The 27,681-nt window shown below is 38.4% G+C and overlaps 1 protein-coding gene across 1 annotated transcript in view; it reads right to left on the reverse strand.

Annotated features, from left to right (window-relative positions):
- RAB27B (RAB27B, member RAS oncogene family) overlaps nucleotides 1–27,069 on the reverse strand; it is a 148,656-nt gene extending 121,587 nt beyond the window's left edge. Inside the window, exons 1-2 of the mRNA XM_058692036.1 lie at nucleotides 26,959–27,069; nucleotides 26,752–26,826 (exon numbers count right to left, since the gene is read on the reverse strand). The gene's annotated coding sequence lies outside the window, so the exon portion shown is untranslated. The remainder of the gene's footprint in view (nucleotides 1–26,751; nucleotides 26,827–26,958) is intronic.
- Between the last annotated feature and the right edge of the window lie 612 nt (nucleotides 27,070–27,681).

Consider the following 27,681-nt stretch of genomic DNA (forward strand, 5'->3'; position numbering starts at 1 on the left):
TAAGAAAATACTAGCTAACATTGTTATAGCTAGCAGGAAAAAAACTTCTATTATTGTTTGTAGCATTGCTGTTGAATGCTATAAATACTTAGAAACTCTTGTTCTTTTCTTCCTTCCCTGTCATCTCTCTCCACATCCAGATAAGTCACTCATAATTTTAGCTTTTTTGGACTCTCTAATCTCACCCATTTAGTGACTTTTTACCTATTAACATTTTTTTTAATGAAAAAAAATGTTTTCCAGTTTTTTGTGCTATTATTTGTAGGTGGAAGCGAACTATCTTTACAGAAGCCCTTTACAATCTCTGTTAGTGGATTGGAGGAGGAGGGTGACTCATATTAGGAATTGGCAGCTGTCAGCACCTGTCATAGGAAGTTAGGGTCTGTGAGCGGGAAACCCTGGTGACTGAGTACATACCAGCAAGTCTTAGACTGTGAGCTAGGACAAGGCACGCAGGCTGGAAGAAAGTCATGAGATCTGTTTGAAATTGACTGCCTTTGGTGAAGTCTAGCTGCTGTTTGTGAAAATGTCATCTCTACCCACCAATGTCAGATTCACCTGGACTGCTTGTTAAAGATGCTAATTTGTGCCTCAACCCAGACCTGTGACATTAGATAATTTGGAAGGAGGGCCCAGGAGTCTGAATTTGACACATCTTCCCAGAAGATTCAGAGGCATGCTGGAGTCTAGAAATATCTGTTCCAAATCATTTACCAAATGTCTGTACCTACAGCCCCTTTCCCTCCCACTGAAAAGAACCACATTATTTTAGCAAGAGCCTTCAATCTGCTTACATTAGGTAATGCGTTTGGGAACTTTTGCATTTTACTAACATGAAACTACTTGTGACATTCCACACAGTGAATCTCAACGTGTGTTGAGACACAGACGTGAGAACTGCCAGGAAGTTCTGGGAGAATCCAGATTCCCCAGAATCCATTGGATTCCCACACGGTTCCTCTGACGTTTCCAGAGAGCACGCAAAAGACTTACCCTCAGAGCCAGCCTCACAGAAAATATGTTAATCTTTATGAGAACAGAGACGATTTTGTGGATGTAATACATTATGACTTTAAAGAGGATAAGGTCAACCACTGACAAAGTCTTAATAAAGAGAATATAAAATAGTCAAGCTGGAAATTCTAATTTCACAACTAATAACTAGCATTGGCTATGAAATCCATGCATTATTTTGGAATGTCACAATTATTTGGTAGGCAGGGTGTGGGAAGCAAAAAGAACTTAAATGAACTCATACATGGGTGTATGCATACACACTACACACACACAATGAAACACCAAGAACTGTCATTCAGTTTTGTTTAAAAATCCTCCTACATTCTTTAGACTGCGTCATCCATTGTGGTCATCTATAAAGCACCACAAGCTATCATTCTCAATACATAGTTCACATTCATGGCAACATGGCATTGGTCTTATCCATTTTGATAAGGATTTTATTTTATTTTATTTTTACTCTATATTTAAGACTAAAACTGAAATCTATGTATTAAAAGGCTTTTGCTGGGAGCACCTGGGTGGCTCAGTCGGTTAAGCATCTGACTCTTGATTTTGGCTAAGGTCATGCATGATCTTAGAGTTTGTGGGATCGAGCCCCACATTGGGCTCTGTGCCTTCAGCACTTAGGATTCTCTCTCCACCCCCTCTCTCTGCCTCTTCCCCTCTCTCTCTCTCCAAATAAATAAATAAACATTTTTAGAAAGGCTTTTTGCTGCTTTTAACTATATTACCTGGAAGGAGGAAGTCATGAATATTAACTACCTGTATTATATTAATTTGTATTTGTTTATAAGGTAATAAGAAGACCGAAGGACATTGGGCTAGCAAACCTTGGTCATTGGTATTAGAAAAACAAATCCACAGGGTGCAGTCTCCCTCTTACAAGTAAAAATAGAGTCAACTCAGGCGTAGCTTGAGGCTTAAAGGATTTGTGATTGTGGAGAGGCAGGTGCTATGAAATAGGAAGTAGGTTGGGAACACCGTAGCCAAACATGAAAATTCTGTCTCGACTGGTCTGATAGAATGTAACATGGGAATATGAAGCAGACACACATTTCTCATCTCCATGGGGACCTGAGAAGTGGGCAGCTCAAGGAGAGACTGATTTTATTTTACTCCTAGGTAAACACTGAATCTCTGTACTGTTTCCCTTTGCTGTTAGGAAGCCATTTTCCTCCTGTTAGGAAGCCATTTTCCTCCTGTCCTCCGAGCCAGGATTCTTAGATAAGGGTTGGTTTATTTTATAACATTGAGAATAAGTTACCTGGAACAAAACCATCATGGACATAGAGACGTACAAAAAACAAATTGGGGATTGAGTATAATAGTAACTGTTATGCAGTAAACAACATATGTTACCCATTTTGCTAAGTGTTTTACATATACTAACTTCTCTTTCACTATAACCCTGTGATGATGGTATTGTTATTCTCAGTTGTTCAGATGTCAAAAGAAAGGCTAATTAATATAAGCAAGGCTAGCAGGTCAGTGAGAGAACAAAAGTTTACACTCAAGTCTGATTTCTCCAGTCCCCTCTGTCTTCACTGCAAGTTAGAATGCCTCCCCAAACTAAGAATGTTAGGGTGTTAACTACATATGGTGCGCCTGGGTGGCTCAGTTGGTTAAGTGTCGACTCTTGATTTCAGCTCAGGTAAAGATCCCACGGTCCTGAAATTGAGCCCTGGTCAGGCTCTGTGTTGAGTGTGGAGCCTGCTTAGGATTCTCTCTCCCTGTTTCCCTCTCTCTCTCTCTCTGTCCGTCTCCCCCACTTGTGCTCTCTCTCTTTCTAACAAATAAATATTTTAAAAAATTTAAAAATTCTTAATACTTGGGACCTAAATAAAAGTTATTCTTGCCACCTAATAACCAGGGTGTAATATTTCTTTAAGTTTTCCCCTAGTTGGGGACTATATATTTTTTTTTTTTTAGAATGGGCCCTACTAATTTCACTCTTCTCCAAGACAAAAATTAGTCAACGGACTTCCTCATCCACCTAACAATCTCCTTATAGCTTCATTTCATACATCAACATCTTCTGACACGCGTTTCCCACATACAGTGAGATACCTCCCCTCGCTATGCTCCCGTAGCATTCTGCACATACGCATCCTGTGGACCGTGCACCACCATCCTTCTGTACAGTGGTAGCATATGTGCCATGGCACCAAGCCGACGGCAGTATCCATCTTTGTAGCTGTCTTCACCAGCATGGTGGTCAACTCACTGCTGTGTCTCAATAAATATTTGCAAACCGACTGAATGAATGGCTCTAATGACTCCTTTTGAAGAATTATGTTTCATCAGAGGACATGGGCCCTGACATTCTATACATCTTCCAGTAAAAGGAGATAAGTAATAAGTCTAGATTGCGGGTGATGAGATACAGAGTCACCTAGGATCTACGCCTCATGACTCTAATATTATCAGTAGAGCTCAAATCGTAAAGGAAAAAGTGGGTTTTTTAAATCTTCTCTTAGATGATTTCTTTACCACATTTTGAAATAAAAATAACTAAAAACTTTTCCCTGAAATGAGGTAGGAAAAGGAATATTAAAGATCCATATCTACTGATCTTCCTGTCTGGGTCCAATATGAGCTGCAAAAAGATGTACATGTATCCATGGCTCAAAACCCTTCAACTGAATGAAATCAATCTATTTCATTAACATAACACACACTCACTGTTTTAAGAGAGGCAGTACAATGGTTAAAAGCATAGACTCAGGCACACTTCTTGGCACAAATTCTCTCAAGAGATGTTTACCATATCAATTAGGTTGAAGTTACTCCTCCAGCTACTGATTTTAACCACTATAATCTCTTGTCTGGAATCTCTTATCTGGACTATTTTGACAGCCTTGGAATTGGTGTCCCTGCTTCTCGTCTTAATCCTTTGCCCTCACCACCTCCCCTAATGACTTCCCATCTTCCTGGGCATAAAGACCAGAGGTCCATAAGATTATTCATGCTGTCCACTATGGCTCTCTTGTGTATCTGATCTCACCTCCTATTATCCCCCTCTCTCTTTTTTCTAGCTATAGTTACCTCCTTGCTCTTCTTGAACATGGCAAACACAGTCCCATGCAAGGGCCAGGGCACCTACCATCTACCAGTTACAATTCTTCTGCTTTACATGCTCTTTTCTGCATCTGTTAGCTGTGTGGCTCATTGAACCATTGAACTGAAGTCTCTGTCTGAGGTCCATGTGGTCAGAGTTTCCTTCTGTCACCACTCGATCTAAATCAGCCCAGGCTGTCTCAGCCCTTGGTCTTCCTTAATTATCCCCATTCAACATACCATAGATGCATTTGTATATTTTTGGTGTTCTATCCAGAACTCCAGGATAACAGGGATTCTATCACCAGTCCCTAATAGAGCATCTGGTCCATAGTAGGCACTCAATAAATATCTACTGAATAAATAATGGGATACCTCTTCTTTTTTTTTTTTTTTTTAATTTTTTTTTTCAACGTTTTTTATTTTTATTTTTGGGACAGAGAGAGACAGAGCATGAACGGGGGAGGGGCAGAGAGAGAGGGAGACACAGAATCGGAAACAGGCTCCAGGCTCCGAGCCATCAGCCCAGAGCCTGACGGGGGGCTCGAACTCACGGACCGCGAGATCGTGACCTGGCTGAAGTCGGACGCTTAACCGACTGCGCCACCCAGGCGCCCCTGGGATACCTCTTCTAAAAAAACCAAAAAGCTTACAATTCAGTTATGTTAAGAGGATATAAAATGTTGAAAACTATAGCATATGAAAGCTAAATAGCACAATGCTTGAGTGATATGCCATGTGGTAATAATGTAGAACTAAGGGTCAGATGTGCCATAACTGGCATCGAAAATAAGTTTGATGTCTTTGCATACTTAAAATTATGTTATATAGGGCCTGGAAGGAAAATTATTCTGTTTCTCTGCTTCTGTCTAGATTGCTGAGAATCCCTTCCCATATTGGGAGATGCTCTTTCGAGGATAGCCCGTTCTCACAGGCTTCCAAAAGTAGTGCAGGGTTTGAACATCCTGTGAAATCTTGTTCCCACAATTTGATTTGGCATGGATGCAAAATGTATAGGGTGGTCTTGCACATTTTTGAGATGAGACCTACCATTGATGTCCTGGGATATGGCCACCATCTGCAGAGGAAACCAGAATGTTATACAACTGGAGCCTTTGGCCTTGATATTCAAGTCGTCCGTCTCCTCCTTTGGCTTGACTCCAGGACTAGCTGTGTTCTCTCTCTCAGTCTAGAAACACAGAAAATGGGCAAGCCAGATTGGCTTCCACCTACCACTCAGCTGTCTTCAGGACACCTGTTCTCCTAATTACTTGCTTTGCACTCAGAAAATGCAAATACACTTGATTATTAGCAGTAGCAAAACACAGAAATGAAGGTGCCTCTTTTGCAGAAATAGCAAGTGAATTCTTAGCAAATAAATTATGAACAATTTAAGTGACTTTATACTTTTTAATATTTGTATATTTGATTGACCCTAATGTCTTCCTGCCTTCCATTCTTATAAATTCAGATAACTCTATACATGTTCTTTTAGTTTTAAAAAAAACAAGCTGGGATGCTTATAAACTCAGAAAGATGAAACTACATCCAGAAATTTTAGCTACAAGATAAACTGCTTTCATGACAGAGACTCCAACACTGTGCTCCACCCACCATTATGACTCAGAGAAGGGCCTCTCCTGTTCTTTCTTGGGAGGTAGTGTTCCAAGTTTATAGTTTCCTCCAGGGTGACAATTAAGTCACCTTTATAAGCAATTGCCTTACAAAGGTTTCTTCCTGGGTCATTTGCCCTACTCAGAAAATAAGACTGCTTTAGATCCCTTTGTCCTTTTAAGCTTTACATGTGAAAACATTCACTCTTCAATGAAAAGCTGCATGAACTTTGATGTTGCAACATACCTTTATTTGTATCACAAACCTTCAGGCTTAAATCAGTCCCTCAAGCCTGATTTTGCCAGAAGGAAAAATGTCAGAATACCCAGAGCTTATTTTCATGAGTGGTTAAAAACGCTAGAATATGTCTTCAAAATTTATAGAGGCCTTGAGTCCTTACCAGCTGCCACCTTCTGCCTGTAGGCAAGAGGAGAACCAAGCCATCAAGGCTGAGAGGTGGGTCACTTTTTAATTTAGCAAAAGGGCTTCCTTCAGCGTATTCACTAAGGCTGGCATTCTGCATAGAAGGTTAGCATGGCCACTCTGTAGAGGTGATATGCTAATTCATAAGGCTCCATGCTAAGCTGCTATGCAGAATGCCAGCCATATGTGTGTGTGTGTGTGTGTGTGTGTGTGTGTATATATATATATATATATATATATATATATATATATATGCGCCAGATGGACAGCAGTGCATGTAGTATATAAACTTTTGTGTAACAAAAAGGGAAAAAAGACTTTACATTTATATTTGTCTGAATTGGCACAGAGAAATACTGAGAAGGTAATAGAATCAGTTAGCTTTAGGGAGCAGAAGTATGGGGAATTTGACAGGTGAGGAGGGTAAGGTAGGTGAGTCTTCTTGGTGTAGCTTTATTGTTTGAGTTTTGAACCATGAAAATTTATTACTTATTCAAAACAAGGTGCCATAGGGAGATAGAGCCTCCCTTAATATTTGTTTTATCTTTGAAAATAATTATAATAGCACTTGGTTCTTTGGTTTTGTATGCCAAGGATATTATTCAATATCCTTTACTTCCAAGGACATGCTTCTTAAGAAAGTAGACCACAATTAGATAATTATCGTGACCAAAACCCTAGGTAGGATTTATGGAAAATAAAGTCCAAGTTTTAATCTTATCACTTTTTTCTTGCTGAATTTCTCAGTTCTCTTTCTTCTATTAATAAAACTGCACCAGAAATAAAATTTCTCTCTCTGCATTTCATCATCTCTATCACTAATCATTTTTTTAAAATTACCATTTAGTGAAAGGCATATGTTCTGGTGTATATGTCCTAACCTTTACACTTTACAGATGAGGTAAGATGTGGCCAGGGACATTTAAGTGACTTGCCCACATTGCTAAATCAGCGTATGTGCCTAGTTCTGCCTGATTAGAAAGCTCTCACTCTGTCCATAGCATCTTTTTAGCCACTCCCAAGGCATGGAAAGTAAGTGATTCAGGGCACCTGGGTGGCTCAGTCAGTTAAGGTTCCGACTTCGGCTCAGGCCATGATCTCGCAGTTCATGAGTTCAAGCCCCACGTCGGGCTCAGTGCTGACAGATCAGAGCCTGGACCCTGATTCAGATTCTGTGTCTCCCTCTCTCTCTGCCACCACCCACTCACTCTCTCTCTCTCTCTCTCTCTCTCTCTCTCTCAAAATAAACATTTTTTAAAAACGAACAAACAAAAAAAAGTAAGCAATACATTGACCGGAGATGTTTGACTGCCAAGCTGAGAAAATTCAGGCAGGCATCTTATAGATAAAAAATTAAACAAGTTTCTTTTTCCTTTCCTGTTTAACAACCAGATGGGTTATGCTACATTGCTGCCTATAATGAGAATAGGTTCTGGAAATGTGCATTAGAAAAATGATCTGTTAGAATGTTTATCCAATGGATGGAAAGAATGTCTTATCATTTCCTGCCCAACCCTGAGGCTCTATAATTCTTTCTATTTAGACATCAATGTCTATGAATCATTTCATTATTCAGGGACTAGTTAATAAAAAGCATAAGATAAAATCACTCTTATAAAGATCCTCAGTAATAGTGCCTTCTGTAGCATCAATCAAGTAATGGAACTTTAATAATATGAGCCATGGGATGAATGCTTCCTTCAGTCACATGAACTTGTCACCAGGCCATGCAGAAACCATAAAAGACAAAAAAAAAAAAGTGTTAGAGAAGTTGGAGATGGTCATCAAGAGGATGTGACCACTGGTTGACCCAAGAGCTGAACCCAGGCAATTGGAGGCTCCTCACCGCCGCCCCTGTCCTGGGAACGTATGTTCTATCTGCCATTCTCACACTAGAAGCCAGTTTCAAGGAGGCCACCTTGCAAGAGCAACATGTTGTTGAAAACTCTCTAGACATGACTGAACACAGTTAAGACCTCGATGGAAACTTCTAGTATTCTGGCAGGTGGGTGCGGACATCTACTTGTTTTTTTTTTCTTTGTTTGTTTTTGTTTTTTATTTATTTTTGGGACAGGGAGAGACAGAGCATGAACGGGGGAGGGGCAGAGAGAGAGGGAGACACAGAATCGGAAACAGGCTCCAGGCTCCGAGCCATCAGCCCAGAGCCCGACGCGGGGCTCGAACTCACGGACCGCGAGATCGTGACCTGGCTGAAGTCGGACGCTTAACCGACTGCGCCACCCAGGCGCCCCGACATCTACTTGTTTTAAGACAAGCCTCATGTATAAGTTCCCTCGCTTGTAGAAACCTGGAGTGGTCCACCTGTGGTCTCATTGCCCTCTGTGTGCAGGAGCCGGCTTCAGATTTTACCTGGGAACTCTCAAGGTTACAAACTAACAAAAGGTAAATGGGACTATATCAAAAGCAAAGCCTATTGCTCTCAGTAACTTATAAAAATGAAAAAGAAACTAAACACATTCTCTCTATACAATTGAGCAATCGTAGTCCTTGGTATTTATGCCTGTGAACTGAAACTTTATGTTCACACAAAAACTGCACAAGGATGTTTATAGGAGCTTTCTTCATAATGGCTAAAACCTGGAAGCAATCCAGATGTCCTTCAAGTAGATGAATAGATAAATAAACTGTGGCCACATCCAGAAAATGCAATACTATTCACTTAAAAAAAAAAGAGCTATCGGGGCACCTGGGTGGCTCATTCGGTTGAGCATCCAACTTCAGCTCAGGTCATGATCTCACAGTTCATGAGTTCAAGCCCCATATCAGGCTCACTGCCATCAACCTGTCAGTGCAGAGCCTGCTTCAGATCCTCTGTCTCCCTCTCTCTGCCCCTCCCCCACTTGTGGTCTCCCAAAAATAAATAAAATATTTTTTTAAAAAAGAGCTATCAAGCGATGGAAAGACATGGAGGCAACTTAAATGCATTTTACTAAGTGAAAGAAGCCAATCTGAAAAGTCTACAGACTATTTTATTCCAACTGTATGACATTCTGGAAAAGATGATACTATGCAGAAAGTAAAAATATCAGGGGTTTGAGTGAGGAGGGAGGGATGAATAGATAAAGCACAGAGAATTTTAGGGCAAATACTGTGTATGAAACCATAGTGGTGGGTACATGTCATTATACATTTGTCCAAGCCCACAGAATGTACACGCCAAGAGCAAACCCTAAGGTAAATTAGGGACTTTGGGTGATTATGATGTGTCAGTGTAGGTTCATCAATTGTAACAAACGTACTAATTTGGAGGCGGATGACACTCCTGGGGGAGGCTGTGCATGTGTCAGGGCATGGGCTATATGGGAAATCTCTGTACCTTCTTCTCAATTTTAAACTGTTCTAAAAAAATAAAGGCTTTAAGAAAAAAGACAAGTTGTCAAATGAGAGAACATATTTGTAATACAAGTATCTTATCAAGGATTTGTATCCAGAATATATAGAGAACTTTCACAATTCTATGAGAAGTAACTCAATACAAAAGTGGGCAAAAGATTTGAACCTCTCAAAAGATACACGCATGTGTAATAAGCCCACATAAAGATGCTCAAACCGTTAGTCTATTGGGAGAAATGAAAATTAAAATCATAATGAGATCCCACTACATACCCACTGGAAGAAACAAACTTAAAAACACTAACAATATCGGGTGCAGGTGAGAATCTGGAGAAATTAGAACTCTCCTGTATTTCTTCTGGGGAGAGTATTAAGCAGAAAATACTTCGGAAAACTATTTGGCACCTTCTTACAAAGCTATGTGTACACTTGCATAGCTCAACGATTCCACTCTTAGGTATTCACCAAGAGAAATAAAAACATACCTCTACACAAAGACTTGAAAAATCAAGGTTCAAAGCAACCTTATTCTTAGCAACCAAAGAAATGGAAAACTAACTGTCTATCAGTAGGAGAATGGATAAACAAGTTGTAGTGTATCCATAAAGTAGAATACTACTCAAATTTTTAAAATAAAATCTTGAACTACCGATACATGCAAGGTCATGGGTGAATATCAGAAACATTACACTGAGTGAAAGAAGCCATACACAAAATAGTACGTACTGTATGATTCCATTTACATGTGATGCCAGAGAAGGCAAATGAATTTACAATGACAGCATATTGGAGGCAGCCTAAAGCTAGGGTTTATTGCAAAGGGACATCAAGGGACTTTTTGGAGGTGATAATATTCTCTATCTTGATTGTACCCATGATTATATAGGAGTAGACAGTTTGTTGTGTGCAGAGTATGGCACAAGGTTGTTTAATGAAAAAATATTCTGATTCAGATCAAGATTTGTCCCTCTAACAGCAGATATAAATTTTTAAAAATCTCGTGAATGTGTTCATGTTCTTAAAAAGTATTTAAGGTATATATACATTATGTGGCGCCTGGGTGGCTCAGTTGGTTGAGTGTCTGACTCTTGATTTCAGCTCAGGTCATAATCCCAGGGTCGTGGGATCGAGTCCCGCTTCAGGCTCTGCACTGAGCATGGAGCTTCCTTAAGATTCTCTGTCTCTCTCTCTGCCTCTTTCCCCAGTTTGCTCTCTCTCTAAAATAAAACAATAAAAAATAAAAAAAATAAAAAGGCATATATACATTATGTAAAATCTGCTTTTAATGTCTGGGATATGGTAAGTGATCAACAATATTAATTTCAATCCTAAAATTTGTATGGAAACAGAAAAGACCCCGAACAGACAAAGCAATCTTGAAAAAGAAAACCAAAGCAGGAAGCATCACAATCCCAGACTTCAAGCTATACTACAAAGCTGTAATCATCAAGACAGTATGGTACTGGCACAAGAACAGACACTTAGATCAATGGAATGGAATACAAACCCAAAAATGGACCCACAAACGTATGGCCAACTAATCTTTGACAAAGCAGGAAAGAATATCCAATGGAATAAAGACTGTCTCTTCAGAAAGTGGTGCTGGGAAAACTGGACAGCGACATGCAGAAGAATGAACCTAGACCACTTTCTTACACCATACACAAAAATAAACTCAAAATGGATGAAAGACCTCAATGTAAGACAGGAAGCCATCAAAATCCTCAAGGAGAAAGCTGGCAAAAACCTCTTTGATCTTGGCCACAGCAACTTCTTACTCAACACGTCTCCAGAGGCAAGGGAAACAAAAGCAAAAATGAACTACTGGGACCTCATCAAAATAAAAAGCTTCTGCACAGCGAAGGAAACAATCAGCAAAACTAAAAGGCAACCAACAGAATGGGAGAAGATATTTGTAAATGACATATCAGATAAAGGGTTAGTATCCAAAAATCTATAAAGAACTTACCAAACTCAACACCAAGAAAACAAATAATCCGGTGAAGAAACAGGCAAAAGACATGAATAGACACTTCTCCAAAGAAGACAACCAGATGGCCAACTGACACATGAAAAAAAATGCTCAACATCACTCATCATCAGGGAAATACAAATCAAAACCACAATGAGATACCACCTTACCCCTGTCAGAATGGCTAACATTAACAACTCAGGCAACAACAGATGTTGGCGAGGATGCGGAGAAAGAGGATCTCTTGCATTGTTGGTGGGAATGGAAGCTGGTGCAGCCACTCTGGAAAACAGTATGGAGGTTCCTCAAAAAACTAAAAATAGAACTACCCTACGACCCAGCAATTGCACTGCTAGGCATTATCCAGGGGATACAGGTATGCTGTTTCGAAGGGGCACATGCACCCCAATGTTTACAGCAGCACTATCAACAATAGCCAAAGTATGGAAAGAGCCCAAATGTCCATCAATGGATGAGTTAATAAAGAAGATGTGGTATATATATATATATATATATATATATATATATATATATATATACACACACAATGGAGTATTCCTCGGCAATCAAAAAGAATGAAATCTTGCCATTTGCCACTATGTGGATGGAACTGGAGGGTATTATGCTAAGTGAAATTAGTCAGAGAAAGACAAAAATCATATGACTTTAATCATATGAGGACTTTAAGAGACAAAACAGGTGAACATAAGGGAAGGGAAACAAAAATAATATAAAAACAGGAAGGGGGACAAAACAGAAGAGACTCATAAATATGGAGAACAAACTGGGGGTTACTGGAGGGGTTGTGGGCGGGGGGATGGGCTAAATGAGTAAGGGGCACTAAGGAATCTACTCCTGAAATCAGTATTGCACTGTATGCTAACTAATTTGGATGTACATTTTAAAAAATAAAAAATAAAATTAAAAAAAATTTAAAAAAATTTAAAAATTTAAAAAACAAAATAAAAGAAAAAGAAAACAATATTAATTTCACTCTTTTCTTTCCAGTTGTTCTTATGTGAAAAGTATAAGTAATGTCCTCAAAGGCAGTCAGCTAAAAAAAAAAAAAAATCTGAGAAATATACACAGAAGGACAAAATTAGAAGTCAATGTTTAGTCATCTAAGAACGATGAAAGGATCTGGTATTACATGGAAATCTTCCTTCATTTGTGGCTTATCATATGACCAGGGTTTTAGAATACCCTTGTGGTTTACTTTCCCAATTCTGGTATTTGTTATTTTTTATTGTACCCATTTGGTACCTAGCACACATTTCCTGTATTAGTCATTGCATTTTTAAGCATACATTCTTGTTTTTTAAATTTATCTCAAATTCCTAGAAGGTAACAATTATATCTGTTCATTTTTTAATGGTTGATTTGTTTAGAGGAAACATTCAATAAAAGTTCAACATATTGTTGATAATATTGATGTCCTCATCTTTGAAAATTTCTTGCCTCATCAATATTATTTAGCCAAATAACTTAGATATTATCAAGTTACTTCCATATAAAACGAAAAAAGAATTATTTAAGAGATTCAGCCAGGTAATTTAAGGTCCTTTTCTTTCTCTTGATACATTCATAAATCTAGGATCATTCATGTATTCACTTGCTTAGTCTCTCAATGAACACATAAGGAACATTTCCCTTTGCCAAGTTTATGTTAAGTGTTGCAGACAAGACGTTATTATAGGTTCAGATTCTAGAAAAAAATCAAATATAGCAAAACAAATTTATAATGGTAGGATAAATACATCATGAGAGGTGTGGAAAGGGTGAAAGATGATGCCAAGATAAAGTACCAGATAACATTCAAAAATAAAATTTTGATCCTTCTATTCATTAGCTAATCTAAATTTTTACAGTCAGATTTAATGTCATTAATGTCAGAATGTAGATGATCTGCAGTTGATACTATAGATAAAGGTTGGGTCATTTGGGCATTAAAACTGTGGTGATTTTCCCAGCCAAGGAGAGTAACCCTCTCTTTCTGATTACTTAGGTACCTGCAACTATGCCTGAAGTCAGTCAACCCATCCAAGTCTTTTCTCTTGTTTACAAGAAAGAAACTTTGTTTGCATTAACAGCCCAGAGAGGTAATGGTGAACCAGAAAATTAAAAGGTGAACTAGGAAATTATATTAGAAACTGACCTCTTCCATTTCAGACCTTGGTGGAAAGTCAGGGTAACTATATGGGCAACTTTCTTCCACAGAAACATGTTTGGCAATTCTGAATGAGAACTTGGGCACTAGGATTATGTCCACTTATATAATTTGTTTGATAAAAGAAAGTACCCTGTGCCAATATGCTCCCTTTCTTTTTGTCAAAAAAAAGGAAATGATAACATTAAAACACAATTCTTTCAAGTATAAGCATTATGTAGTCAAAACCTCAAACGTTCGTGCTGCCCCCTTTGTCAAGACCTCCTTCCTGGATGATGGATGATGTTTCCTTTCCGAAGTTTCCCACCCCACTCCCTCCATGACCCTCCCTTACCTAGGAAATCTCTACATACCTTCTAGATCCTTATTTAAATCCCAGTTTCTTGGAGATGCCATTCTTGACTCTATCCTGCCCTAAACACACCCAGCTTAGATCCCAACAGACTAGGAAAGGATTCCTGTCATAAGCACTTTTTCATAAAACTTGTAATGAATTAGTTATATGTTTATTTTCTGCCTTCCTTTCCAGTCTGCACCCTCCATATGGGCAGACACTGCTTCTAACTTGTTTGTATTCTAGGCACCTCAGAGCTATTTGTTTAATAAATGGTGAAATTTACAAGCAATAAGTAAATCCAGGGAAATAATCCTTTCATTTTGTTAATGAGAAATCCCAGATAAAGTAGTTCTCTACTATAAAATTAATTCTCGTAATTTTTAAATAGCATCCTATTTGATACATGTCCTATTTCCTCACTGCACTATTGAGTGTTATTATAAAACATAGGTTCTGTTTAACATGGAAGTTACTTTTACATTAATATGTTCAATTCCAATTTATCATAATTGAGCTCAGAACAATGAAATTCTATGTGAAGCAAAAAGCTATAGAAATTTCCTTACATACCCTGGTTGCCCTGACTCACATCTTTTCTGTTTTGAGCCTACTGTTTGACCAAAACCACTCACTATATCCCAACTTCTATGGTTTTTTAAGGGAGTTGATTGAATCAACTTGAGTAAACTAAATGATACATAATATATTTTGGTAGTTATACTTTTAAAAAACTGCACTTGCTCTAAAGCCTTTTTAAAAATAATAATACCAAAATATACCATGCATCATTTGCTTTACTCATATAGTTTTCCATTTGGGCATGATCATGATACATGTAAAGCCTACTCAAATAGTAGGCATTTACTAATTTTAACTCTTAGATGGTTATAAATTCTATCACAATTAAAACTATCAGAATAATTCTCTGCCACTTGGAAGTGAGGCAAAAATGTGGGCAATACACCTTTAATATCGTACGGGGTCAATGGCCACCTGAGGATTGTGTAGGTAGGTACAACGCTGTTCAGAAGAATTTTCTGCGAAGATGGAAGCGTTGCCCAATATGGTAGCCACTGGGCAAGTGTAGCCACTGAGCATGTATAAAGCGGGCAGTGTGACTGAGAGACTAAAGTTTTGTTGTATTTAATTTTAATTAATTTCAGTTTAAATAACCACATTTAAATAACTAGTGGCTACGTTACCAGACAGCACAGGTCCAGATAAATATACTACTTAGTTTGCCTCATTTTTTGTTATTAATTAAAATCCCAGCTTGAGTAAAATTACTTGTTAATTTGTAGAATTTTTCCATTAAATATGCAAAAAAAATTTTGCCCAGTGGGACAAATATCTCTAAATATTTATGGTCTGCTGGATATTAGGAAGTTTTAAAATCTGTGATCTTATCCAAACACATCTTTGTTAAATTGCCTATATATATATATTTCTCATATTTTCTCTGTAGCAGTCATAACATCTAGTTCCCTTCTTCATTAATAAGTTATGGAAAATTGTTTACATATGTGCACTGTATATTCACCAGAGAGTCATGATTTGAAAATCAGACTTTAGCATTTTTGAAGGCGACCCCCAATAGCCCTCAAAATTAACTCATAAAATTATTTTTCAAAAAAAATTTTAATGTTTATTTTTGAGAGAGAGACAAAGAGACAGAGCACAAGCAGGGGAGGGGCAGAGAGAGAGGGAGACACAGAATCCAAAGCAGGCTCCCGGGTCTGAGCTGTCAGCACAGAGCCTGATACGGAGCTTGAACTCACGAGCCTTAAGATCATGACCTAAGCTGAAGCTGGACCCTTAACTGACTGAGTCACCCAGGCTCCCCATAAAATTATTTTTGAGATTTCTCAGACAGCGCCTGAGAAATCACAAAGATTTGCTATTTTACTTTATTAAAAAAAAAAAAGAGAGACAGAGAGAGAAAAGATGCAAGAAACAATTAGGTTTGGTGGCTCCATAGTTACTCATTAGTTCAATACTATTGTAGGAGCTACATGGGAAGAATTATAAAATCAGGAGAGGCTCAGACTTCCTTAGGCTAATTTACATAGTAAAAGATAATTAATATAAATATTTCAGAAATTAGAGGCTTTTGGGGAAGGCCCTGGAGATTCTTCAATGCCTTCCATAATATGTTCTTACCCTCAGGATAAACACTGGTTAAACCATTGAGAACCTATTAGAAAACTTCACTCCCCTCAATTGTGACATCGTTGGGTATTGTTCTAAATTAACCACAGCCAGTTTTATCATCAAACAGCTCTCTGTTGATGCTGCCTGAGAGCTCTGCTGTAAACTGTAGGCCAGAATTGGTGTTTTTAACAAAGTACAGCCCCAGAGCCTTATCAAACAGACACACCAAGTTCTCTCCAAAGAGCGGACTCCTGGGGATAGCTTCTAAACTAACAAGGCTTGGACAACTTTCAGGCTGGACCAGCAGAATGAGACAGGGATTTGCTGAACTCTCTGTAGTCCAGGGGTAGACACATTACATGAAAGCAGAATGCTGGCCCCTATGTCCAGGGCAACAAGTATTTATCATCAGGACAGAATGAGTTCATGAGGAATATTTAATTGTTATTTGTCTGGAATATGGCTGGCATTATTTTAACTATTTTTTAATAAATGTATAAGGAACCCCTTTCTCTTTCTTCTTAAACTATCTCTAGTCCTAACCTTAGATTATTAAATTAATGTCATGATATCTGAGTCTCACCTACCCACTAGGAATTCAAAAGCAAATATTTCACTGCATCTCTTTACTTTCCATGGCAATAGGTTATTTGCATAGGATCAATACCAGTGTCCACATTTTTTACCAGGATGTAACTGATGTAACTGCAGCACAAATCTGTGCTGCAACCAAGTCTATGCTTGGAGCGTCACTTCTGAGAAAAATTCTGGTTTCATAAAGTATGGCATTTCATCAGTAAGGAACATATATGGAGTGGATGCCCACAGAACCCTTTTAGGAAATTGGTCTAGTACCTAAGTCCCTGCCTTTCAGGTAGTACAAAGGTTACTTCCAAAAGGACGATAGGAATCTCTAGAAGGGAAGGAAAAATTTCACCTAAATTCATAGGTAACGCAGGTGAAATCTAGTGGAGAAGGTGTTTGGGGCTTGGTTTCCCAGACTTAGGATAGGAGAGGTACTAAAAGAATTTAAACGTTCAACTTGAGACTCTGAAAATTTCAGACAGACGTAAATTTTGTGGTTGTAGCAGCTAATCAATACTGTAAGATCCTAGATTTGCAAACTCCAGAGAGTTTACCTGATTAATTTACGCACCTGTGGAAACAATCAGGTCAAACCTGTGCTCCCGTAAGACTTCACTTACAGAACAGGTGATGGGCTGGATTTGAGACACAGGCTTAGTTGGTCAAGCCCTGATCTAGATTGCAAAAATAAGGCAAAAACAGGGCAGAAAGTACTTTCAGTAACACATGGGGACAAAGACCATCCAAGGATGTCTAAGAGAAGATATTTAGTTCATCTCATTGTCTACTATTGATTAAAAGTCCCAGATTTAGTGAAGTTACTTGTTAACTTGCAGGCTTTCATCCTGCAGAAATGCAAACAATTTTTGCCTGATAGAACAGATAACCCCAAAGATAAACCCTCTTTAAAATTAATTCCACAATCATATCCTAACCCTTCTTTTGAAAATTTCCTACATATGCATATATAGTTTCTTAAAGTGCTTTTCAAACTGTTCATTCCTGCTTACTGATATCTTTCACTAATTAATGAATTAAAGAAAATTTTTTACACACGTTCATTTCATATTTGCCTGGGAGTTAATAATTTTGCATTTTGAAATTACACTTTAACAACTATATGCTGATATAAAAAGCCAGGGTGAAAATCATAAGACAAGATGTTCCTTCCACCTCTGGCACAACATGACCTGAACACTGGGAACTTCAGGATCATCATCTCTACAAGGGAGGTGGCTGAACAAGGAATTCGAAAGTCCTTTCCAAAGTTCATTGTAAATATTCTAAAACTGACAGTTTTCATACATCAATAGAGACAGAATATTATTGAGAGAAAGAAATTTTAACATTCTGAAAAGAACCTGGAATACACTAAGGCTTTTTATTCCAGTAACAACGAAAGGGATCCATTCAAAATGAAAAAGCACCATTCAAGTGATCCTTTTGCCAGGAGCAATTGCTCTTTAATTGAGCTATTTGTTCTTAAGATAGATAACTTTTGACATACACATAGAATGATACAAGATTTATATCTTTCCTAGAGTTTTTCTTGTCAAGGCATAAAATAGGGTCATTCTTTTTCAGAGAGCATATGCAATGTTCAGATAGTAAGTCTCCACACCCTTTTCATACTGAGTGTGAAGTTGCTATAAATCTCAAGTGAAATTTTGATTTAATTTGAATTTAGACAAGTAGAAAATTGTGAATAACTGAAACTTTTCCAAAAGGGCATTGGAATGGTCATCTAAGGGTCATAAAAAGTGCTATATTTTAAGGCTTTTAAAAACACAGTTTGTAAAAGAAGGGAAAGGCATGATAATAATTAAAACAACATAGGTAAAAATATAACACCTGCAATATTCATGGGACAGCTGAATCATTTTAGGATTTCATCACTAATGGTCTTGGTTGGAATATTTTCTCTACTAAAAAAATATAGGCTATTGCAATATAGACCATCTAAAGTCCAATTATGAGCTAATTCTAACCTTGAAAATGAGGATTTACCTATAGGACATGATAGTTATCAGAGTAGGCCCAGGAGAAATTTGGCCTTAGAATCAGCATTATGGATTTATTTTAAACCATTCATTTATTTGGTCATCATGCAGATGTGATTGAACAGGAAAATGTTAAGAGTGTTCAGAAATCGGGGCGCCTGGGTGGCGCAGTCGGTTAAGCGTCCGACTTCAGCCAGGTCACGATTTCGCGGTCCTTGAGTTCGAGCCCCGCGTCAGGCTCTGGGCTGATGGCTCGGAGCCTGGAGCCTGTTTCCGATTCTGTGTCTCCCTCTCTCTCTGCCCCTCCCCCCTTCATGCTCTGTCTCTCTCTGTCCCAAAAATAAATAAAAAAAAAAAACGTTGAAAAAAAATTTTTAAAAAAAAAGAGTGTTCAGAAATCTGTCTTTTTTAAATATTTATTTGTTATTTATTGTGTGTGTGTGTGTGTGAGAGAGAGAGAGAGAGAGAGAGAAAGAGATTGGCAGAGAAAGAACTCCATGCGAGCTCTGTACTAAAGCACACAGCCCAATGCAGGGCTCGATCTCACAAACCATGAGATCAGGACCTGAGCTGAAATCAAGAGTCAGATGCTTAACCTGCTTAAGCCACCCAGATGCCCAGAGAAATCTGGTTATTTTATCTAAACCCTTACACAGTACCCTAAGGTAAAAATTTTTAAATGTGCCTAATTAGAAATAATCTCAATGAGATGCATGAATAAAAGTGAAATTTTTTAATGAGGTCAAATGAGATTTAATAGCTATTTTTTTAATGTTTATTTATTTTTGAGACAGAGAGAGACAGAGCATGAATGGGGGAGGGTCAGAGAGAGAGGAAGACACAGAATCCAAAGCAGGCTCCAGGCTCCGAGCTGTCAGCACAGAGCCCAACGTGGGGCTCGAACTCACGGACCGTGAGATCACGACCTGAGCCGAAGTCAGACGCTTAACCGACTGAGCCACCCAGGTGCCCCTAATAGCTATTTTTAAATCTGGACATTATTTTCTACATTTTCAAGTCTGAATTATATTATCTGTTGTATTATATATGGCTAAATTAAACTGTATAAGTTTCTGGTGCAAAAACAAAAACATTTTTTAAATTGTGATGAAATGACATTAACTGTATGACATTGATCTTTGTCATTTGTTGAGACTTGCTTTGTATTTTGTGATAGTAAATTTTTATGCATAAAAAGAATGTTTATGTATGTTAAAAAGAATAACTTTATTGGTTGCAGTTTTCATATATGTCTCTTAGATTGAAATTATACATTGTATTGCTGATATTTTCTATTCATATTAACTTTTGCCCAGCATGTGAGAGAATTTTGTCACAATCTTACTATGATTGTGGATCCATCAATTCCTCCTAGCTTTATATATTTTGTTTATATTATTCTAGGTTCTGTCATTAGGTGCTTATAGGTTCAGGATAGATATACCTTACTGGTGAATTGTACATTTAATCATTAGTTAACAACCCTTTTATTTTTTGTTTGTTTAAGTTTATTTATTTATTTTGAGAAAGAGAGCAGGGGATGGGCAGAGAGAGATTGAAAATCCCAAGCAGGCTCCATACTGTCAGCACAGAGCCCAATGCGGGGCTTGAACCCATGAACCATGAGATCATGACCTGAGCCAAAACCAAGAGTCACATGTTTAACCGACTGAGTCACCCAGGCACCCCATTTTAAATTTTAATTATGCTTTCTGCTCTAAAATGTAATTTAGTAATTATCTGCCTGTTAGATATTTATGTAGTATCTGCGTTTTAGATATTTATGTATTACCTTCTTCCCTCATTTAGTGGTATTGATTTATTACTAAAATTCAATAGATTTGCAATAAAGAAACTAAGACCTAAACAATTAAAGTTGTATTTTCGAGGACACACAATTGGAGCATGACAGAGCTACAGATAAATTTAAATATTAGCAGTGCAAGGTCTCATGAACTTGAATTCTACCTCCCGTCCTGACCCTCTCAACTTGTTTCTTCACCCTCAGCAAACGGCCTTTGCTTTTTTTACTGGTCCTGCACAAGGAGAGATTTTAGTCTTGAGTTTGCAGATTTGTCTGCGGCGGCCAATCCAGAGGATTCTATCTCCTTCTATGAGATCAGGAATGTAACCAAACCAAATCTTGACATGTCAGGGACTTTCTTCCCCTTCTTTTCAATGCAAGCCTCTTGCATATGCGTTTAGTTTAGTTTAGTTTTCTATTTTGGATTCTGTCTGATGATAAAGTCGCTTCAGCTACATCCAGCCGATAGCACTCAGGATTAAGGTTTTCCTTTGAAAGGACTAGGTGAACATATTGTTGACCAATTTTGCTACTATCCCTAGTTGTATTGTCAATATCTATAGAGGGGAAATACTGAAAAATCACCACAATTTTCCACTAAATATATATGTTCCAGTATGTATGTGTAGGAATATATACATACACACACACACACACACACACACACACATTTGGAATACATGTGGCTGTTTGAGTGCAAGTATATATTTTATAGCTGTGCACTGATGAAATGATAAAGCTCCAAGGTGTTTAGACATGAGTCAGTCACTCCAAGTATTACTAAACTACCTTCTTTATCAATGAGCTCACTTCTTAAACTTGAGCAAGCACCCTGTGGCGTGCACTGTAAAATGCCATGTTCACCTCACTGAACTTCTCCAGAAGCTGTGTTTGAAGGCCAAGGCCAGGAAGTACAGTCCTGTCAGGGGCTGTGTGTCAACCTCCTTGGAGCTGGTCCTCTCTCTCCAGCATTCCCCAGAAGGAACAGCACGTCCATTAATCAACCACTGTGTTGGTGGTTTCTGAGGAGATGATCAAAAATGTACCACAACTGCTAAATTCAACTCCTAATTGAAACTCGGCCTTTAGAGGATTCGGGAACAATGCTCTCTCTTTCTGCTGTCTATGGGAGTAGCTCTCTTTCCTCCCACAACTGTGTGATACAGAATCACCACAAGACTTTCAGGAGAGACACAGGGGTGATAAATTTCAGAGGTGATAAATGGTCTAAGACTTGTTTATTTGACTATGTATTCAAAGAAGTGAGTTCATAAAGTTGCAACAACACTTGTAAGTCATAATGGAAATTAAATTTGTCCCAGATATTGTCATGGATGCTCAACATATGTTACCTCATTTTTCTCAAAACTCCGTAAAGTTTTATCAATGGGATAAAATGCTCAAGATTCAAAGACTTAAGAATGACCTAGAATGGATTTAAATTGCCTAATGAAGTCTGCACTCTTTCTGCAACAGCACACTGTTGCTCGTTAGTTGGCTGCCTCTCTCACTCAGACCCCTGATGATCTGTCACTTTTTAGGGGAGTCTTCTAAACAACCACATCTGAAAAAACCACCAAGTCATCCCATATCACTACTCTCTTCCAATTTTCAAGTTAGTACCTATTAGATATATTCTGGTTTAATTTGTAATAAGTTAGAACAATTTAAAAAGAATTTTAATAAAATGTATTTGGTTTATAATGTTTGTTACCTACTTCCCTCTACAAAATGATGAAGTCCATGAATGGTGGGACATATCTTATTTACTGGTCTCACTTTCATACCTGGCATACAGTGAGGAATTGACAGATATCTATTAAATAAAAATAATCCAAAGAAATTAAATGCTGTTCCATAAAATCTTATATTAATTCCAGAGTATGAATGGCAAAGCTCATTTGCAACTTAAACATGATTCTGTAGAATCATGATTAATATATGTTTTTAAGTTTATTTATTTTGACACAGAGAGAGAGAAAGATAGCAGGGGAGGGAGAGGGAGAATCCTAAGCAGGCTCCACACTGACAGCGCAAAGCCTGACACAGGGCTTGAACTCACGAACCCTGAGATCGTGACCAGAGCTAAAACCAAGAGTCAGATGCTTAACCAAACTGAGCCACCCAGGCACCCCATGATTAATATTTATCAACAGTTTCCTTAAGAAGAAGGTTTTGGGGCGCCTGGGTGGCGCAGTCGGTTAAGTGTCCGACTTCAGCCAGGTCACGATCTCGCGGTCCATGAGTTCGAGCCCCACGTCAGGCTCTGGGCTGATGGCTCGGAGCCTGGAGCCTGTTTCCGATTCTGTGTCTCCCTCTCTCTCTGCCCCTCCCCCGTTCATGCTCTGTCTCTCTCTGTCCCAAAAATAAATAAAAAAGCATTGAAAAAAAAATTTAAAAAAAAAAAAAAAAAAAAAAAAAGAAGAAGGTTTTAGGGGCGCCTGGGTGGCGCAGTCGGTTAAGCGTCCGACTTCAGCCAGGTCACGATCTCGCGGTCCGTGAGTTCGAGCCCCGCGTCAGGCTCTGGGCTGATGGCTCGGAGCCTGGAGCCTGTTTCCGATTCTGTGTCTCCCTCTCTCTCTGCCCCTCCCCCGTTCATGCTCTGTCTCTCTCTGTCCAAAAATAAATAAAAAACGTTGAAAAAAAAAAAATTTAAAAAAAAAAAAGAAGAAGGTTTTAACTTCCTCCCTATTAAATAAAAGACGCATGTAGAAGGAAGCAAGAAAGTATGAGTGTCCTTTGTTCACATCAGCTATAGGTGGGTGAACCAGGAGGGATAATTGAAACAATGTTTTGGATAAAACTGCTTATCAGTAATCCATGGCTCACATTTCATTTTGCCAATTGGTCTTTTACACCCAAAGGCTGAATCTCATCTATTTAAAAGCTTTCTGCTCTACCTACAAACTTATTTCTTTATAAGTAAAACCAGTTTTGGAAACAAAACCTCTGCTTTTGAGAAAAGCTTATTCCCAAAACGATATGGATAGTAACTTTTCCCTTTTGCCAAACTCCAACGAAACATGTGTTGTCCCTCCTGGTTCATACAGGCACATATGATGTGGACACAGCATGCTTCGAACATACTCTCCCTCCATTTACTTTAGCCCTTTCATTTAGTAAGAAAAAGATCATAATTAGATTTCAAGGAAATTCCCAAGTTCCACATAATTCCTATTCACTGTGGCCAACAGGTTTGTAAACATTCCTGTTAGCACTGTAATCACCTTTCAGGGCATATCAAGGACTATCTGTCATTTCTTTCTGCTGCTTCTTTATCCCTTCAACAAACACTCAGTGCTTCCCACAGTGTTGACCATTTTTTGCATTTTCTGTGGCTTCTACTAGGAGACCTTCTTTTCTTACTCAAAGCAGAAAACCAGAAGAAAAGTAAACTGAAATGACACAAGTTTTGCCGATGCTCCCCTTCTCCCATTACGTTAGCTCCTTCTGGGTGGTTTAATAATCTAAAAACTATCTTTTTTTCATCTCTTTCTTAAATGTCTTACTAAGTACCCTATTCACATGAGAATCCTTATTTTGGATTATTTTATGTCCTTTAGGAGAAAAAAAGCACTACTGAGGGTGAAATCAGTGTAACCAGATTTGCTATTTGCTGAACCTCTTTTAAGTAAAAACTTGTATGTTAAAATTAATCTTTTAGAAATGTCTACCTTAACATTATCCAGTAAATGTAGATAATGTTGATATTCACCTGGATCTCCTGGGTAGTCAGACTTTTCAAGGCCTGAACAGATTATCCTCAGGGATAAAAATCACCAGATAATCACTACTTTCACACTTTAACAAATTAGTTTTAGCTTTGCACTGGATTCTGCGGCTTAAGTCCCACATGTTTGCCAGCAATTCTGGACTTTGGCCAAACATTGTGCCAAGTTAGGTTAGGTCTTAGACTCAGTTAGGTCTAGCTGGTACACTTAATTTCAGACTCAAATTCAGCAACAAAGTTTGTGTTCTGAAAAGAGTATCAAATTCTGAATAAGATCTATGTTCTCGGGGCTTTTTTCCCCCTCTCATCATTGAATTCAATCAATCTTTAGACCCCATATATAATTAGATTATTTATGGTAAGGCGTGTCTGATGAATATGACATAAAACTAAAGTTTAAGGCTACAAATCACATGCTGGGCAAGAATTCTCAAAGTTGTTTTAATTGGAAAGAATTGAGTCATCTTCCCAGACTGAGAATATAGAAACACTTTTTTAAAAGAGAAAGGGAGAAAATGTATTAACATAAAGCTCATGGAGTTATGTAGTATATTGTTATACCAACTAAAAATAAATGCAAAACATTTCTTTTGCTTCACAAAATTTTGGAAATCTATTACTGCCCCCATTCTTATTTCCCCAACTTTCTCCATAAGCAAGGCATTGCTTTCAAAAAAGATATTCCCTGTTTAAGAAATATTATACAGCAGGGGCGCCTGGGTAGCTCAGTCAGTTAAGCCTCTGACTTCGGCTCAGGTCATGATCTTGCACTCTGTGAGTTCGAGCCCCATGTCGGGCTCTGTGCTGACAGCTCAGAGCCTAGAGCCTGCTTCGGATTCTGTGTCTCCTTCTCTCTCTGCCCCCTCTGCCTCTCATTCTCTCTCTCTCTCAAAAATAAATAAACATTAAAAAAATGTATAAAAAAATTAAAAAAGAAATATTATAGAGCAATATTAACATGTTATTTTTACATGATTATATTCATTGGCATTTAAGGATATTACATATTAATTATTACAGCAATTTATAATTTCTGTTACATTAAAAATATAGTAGTATTTATATAGTAAACATTCAATCAGAATGTTCAAATATAAAAAAGTATAGAACAGTAAAATAAGACTTAATCCCTCCATCCCTCATATCCTCTGCTCCTCTTTTTTTATACTGAATAGTTTTAGGAGAAATATAGGTATACTTACAAAAGCTTAATACCTAAACAATTCTAAATCTCATTTATGGTATTTCAATATATCAAAGATAAGTACTTTAAAAAAATAATTTTTGAACTATTAAAAGTATATTTAAATACTTTAAAAAATACTTTACATTAAAGTCACATTTTCAATGTTGATGCCTTGCTTTGAGTCTCAGTTTAATATTTTCTTTCCTGAAATAAGTTTAATGCCATTGTTTATCTTAAAATTTCCCATCAATTAACCATTAATATGACTCAACATTGTATTCATTTATAAATACATTTATGTATTTGGTATAAGACACCTATATCTGATCTGACTTCTAAGGAAATAATCTAACCTAACAATTTGACAAGGCTTTAAAGTTTGTAAAGAGCTTTTTTTTTTTAATTTTTTTTTTAACGTTTTATTTATTTTTGAGACAGAGACAGCATGAACGGGGGAGGGGCAGAGAGGGAGACACAGAATGGGAAGCAGGCTGCAGGCTCCGAGCCATCAGCCCAGAGCCTGACGCGGGGCTCGATGCGAGATTGTGACCTGAGCGGAAGTCGGACGTTTAACCGACTGAGCCACCCAGGCGCCCCTGTAAAGAGCTTTTAATGCATGAAATTGGCATCAAGGCCCAGCGAAAGCATTTGCGGTTGATTTGTAATACTTACAGAGAATGTCCAATTTTCTCTGTGGGGTTACCTTCATTTGGGTTTTCCAGTAGCAAACTACTCCCTTATCACACATAACCAGATTTATTGCTGAACAGGAAAGGGAACTTTAGATAATTAAGTTTTTAAACGTTTCTGCATGTAACCCGCTAATTGTAGTATCGAGTGGAGTGTGGTCAAAAGAAAGCAAACTCAATTTCTCCTCAATGGCTTTGCACTGAGAGGTGCAGAATGGTGTAACAGCTTTCTGGTAGCCCACATCTAGGAGGAGTATTCGGAATGCAGAAATAAAGAAAGCATGAAAAGACTCCTACACTGCACCACGGCAATGATCAGAAAGGACAACCTTTGAGCTTTGAAAACAGAAAGCAGAAAGCCAGCAAGCAGTCTGCAGCCCCCCCACCCCCAGCAAAATCTCTTCCCCATCGAAACTCTGTTGCAAATCCAGCTTCTCCTCTTGCAAACCCACAGGCTGGGAGAGGGAACCACAGCCACTCCAAACTGGAGCTACAGGGCCATCATTAGTGGTTTCTGTCACTGTCTTGGTGCTTTTCCTTCATGAATGAAATATGCAAATGGCATTTTACATTAGCTCTTTCCGTGAAGAAGAAGAAGAAGAAGGTCAAGAGATACAACTAGCACAGCCAGCACGTTAGAGATCTGTGACCAATGTACTTACACCTTCAAATGTCTCCAGATTTCAGCCTCTGGAAATATCTAGCCCATTTCTTTATGGCACTGTTGCTTCCGTCAGCTGTGGAAATTAACATAAAATAATATAGTAACCCAGTGAGTGCTGGACAGCCTTCCAGAGCATCCGATTAAGTGAACACTAACGACACACGGACGGTGTACAAAATCTGAATGATAAACAGCAAGTAAATACCTTCCAAGGGGCCAGAAGGGGGAAGGATGTTGAGCTACTGCTGCTGTCGGCTCTCTTGTGTAACAGCAAAGGCGGCTCAGTCCCTCTGACAGGCTGTGAAGCGCGGCTGCCGATCGGCGTCGGGGCGGTCCTAGTGCCTGCTCCAGGTTATTACACACAAGGTAACCCTGAAGAGCTTCCCTGCTTCCTGCGATTTGGCTAGAGGGTCTCACCAAGGGCTTTCGGGGGCATCAGCTTGTTAAGCATCAGGGCAGCAGAGGTGGGGTTTGGGAAAAGTCATTAGTAGCAAATGGGGTCTGCCAATATTTCCAGACACTGCTGTTGAAACCAGAAAGGATTACAGATCATGTTGTCTGTTAAATAAACAGTGCTCTTGAAAATCTTAAAGCCTGGGGCGTCTGGGTGGCTCAGTTGGCTAAGCGGCTGACTTCGGCTCAGGTCATGATCTCGCGGTCCGCGAGTTCAAGCCCCGTGTCGGGCTCTGGGCTGATGGCTCAGAGCCTGGAGCCTGCTTCCGATTCTGTGTCTCCCTCTCTCTCTGCCCCTCCCCATTTATGCTCTGTCTCTCTCTGTCCCAAAAATAAATAAACGTTAAAAAAAAAATTTTTTTTTAAAAGAAAATCTTAAAGCCAGAGAGGGCTTTTTAAAAGACACCTATGTGCATGTATACTATATTGACCACATCTCTTTATTCTGTTCTTCTGGCACATTAAAAAAAATTTT

This window comes from Neofelis nebulosa, chromosome 11 (genome assembly GCF_028018385.1).
Source record: "Neofelis nebulosa isolate mNeoNeb1 chromosome 11, mNeoNeb1.pri, whole genome shotgun sequence".
NCBI lineage: Eukaryota > Metazoa > Chordata > Mammalia > Carnivora > Felidae > Neofelis > Neofelis nebulosa.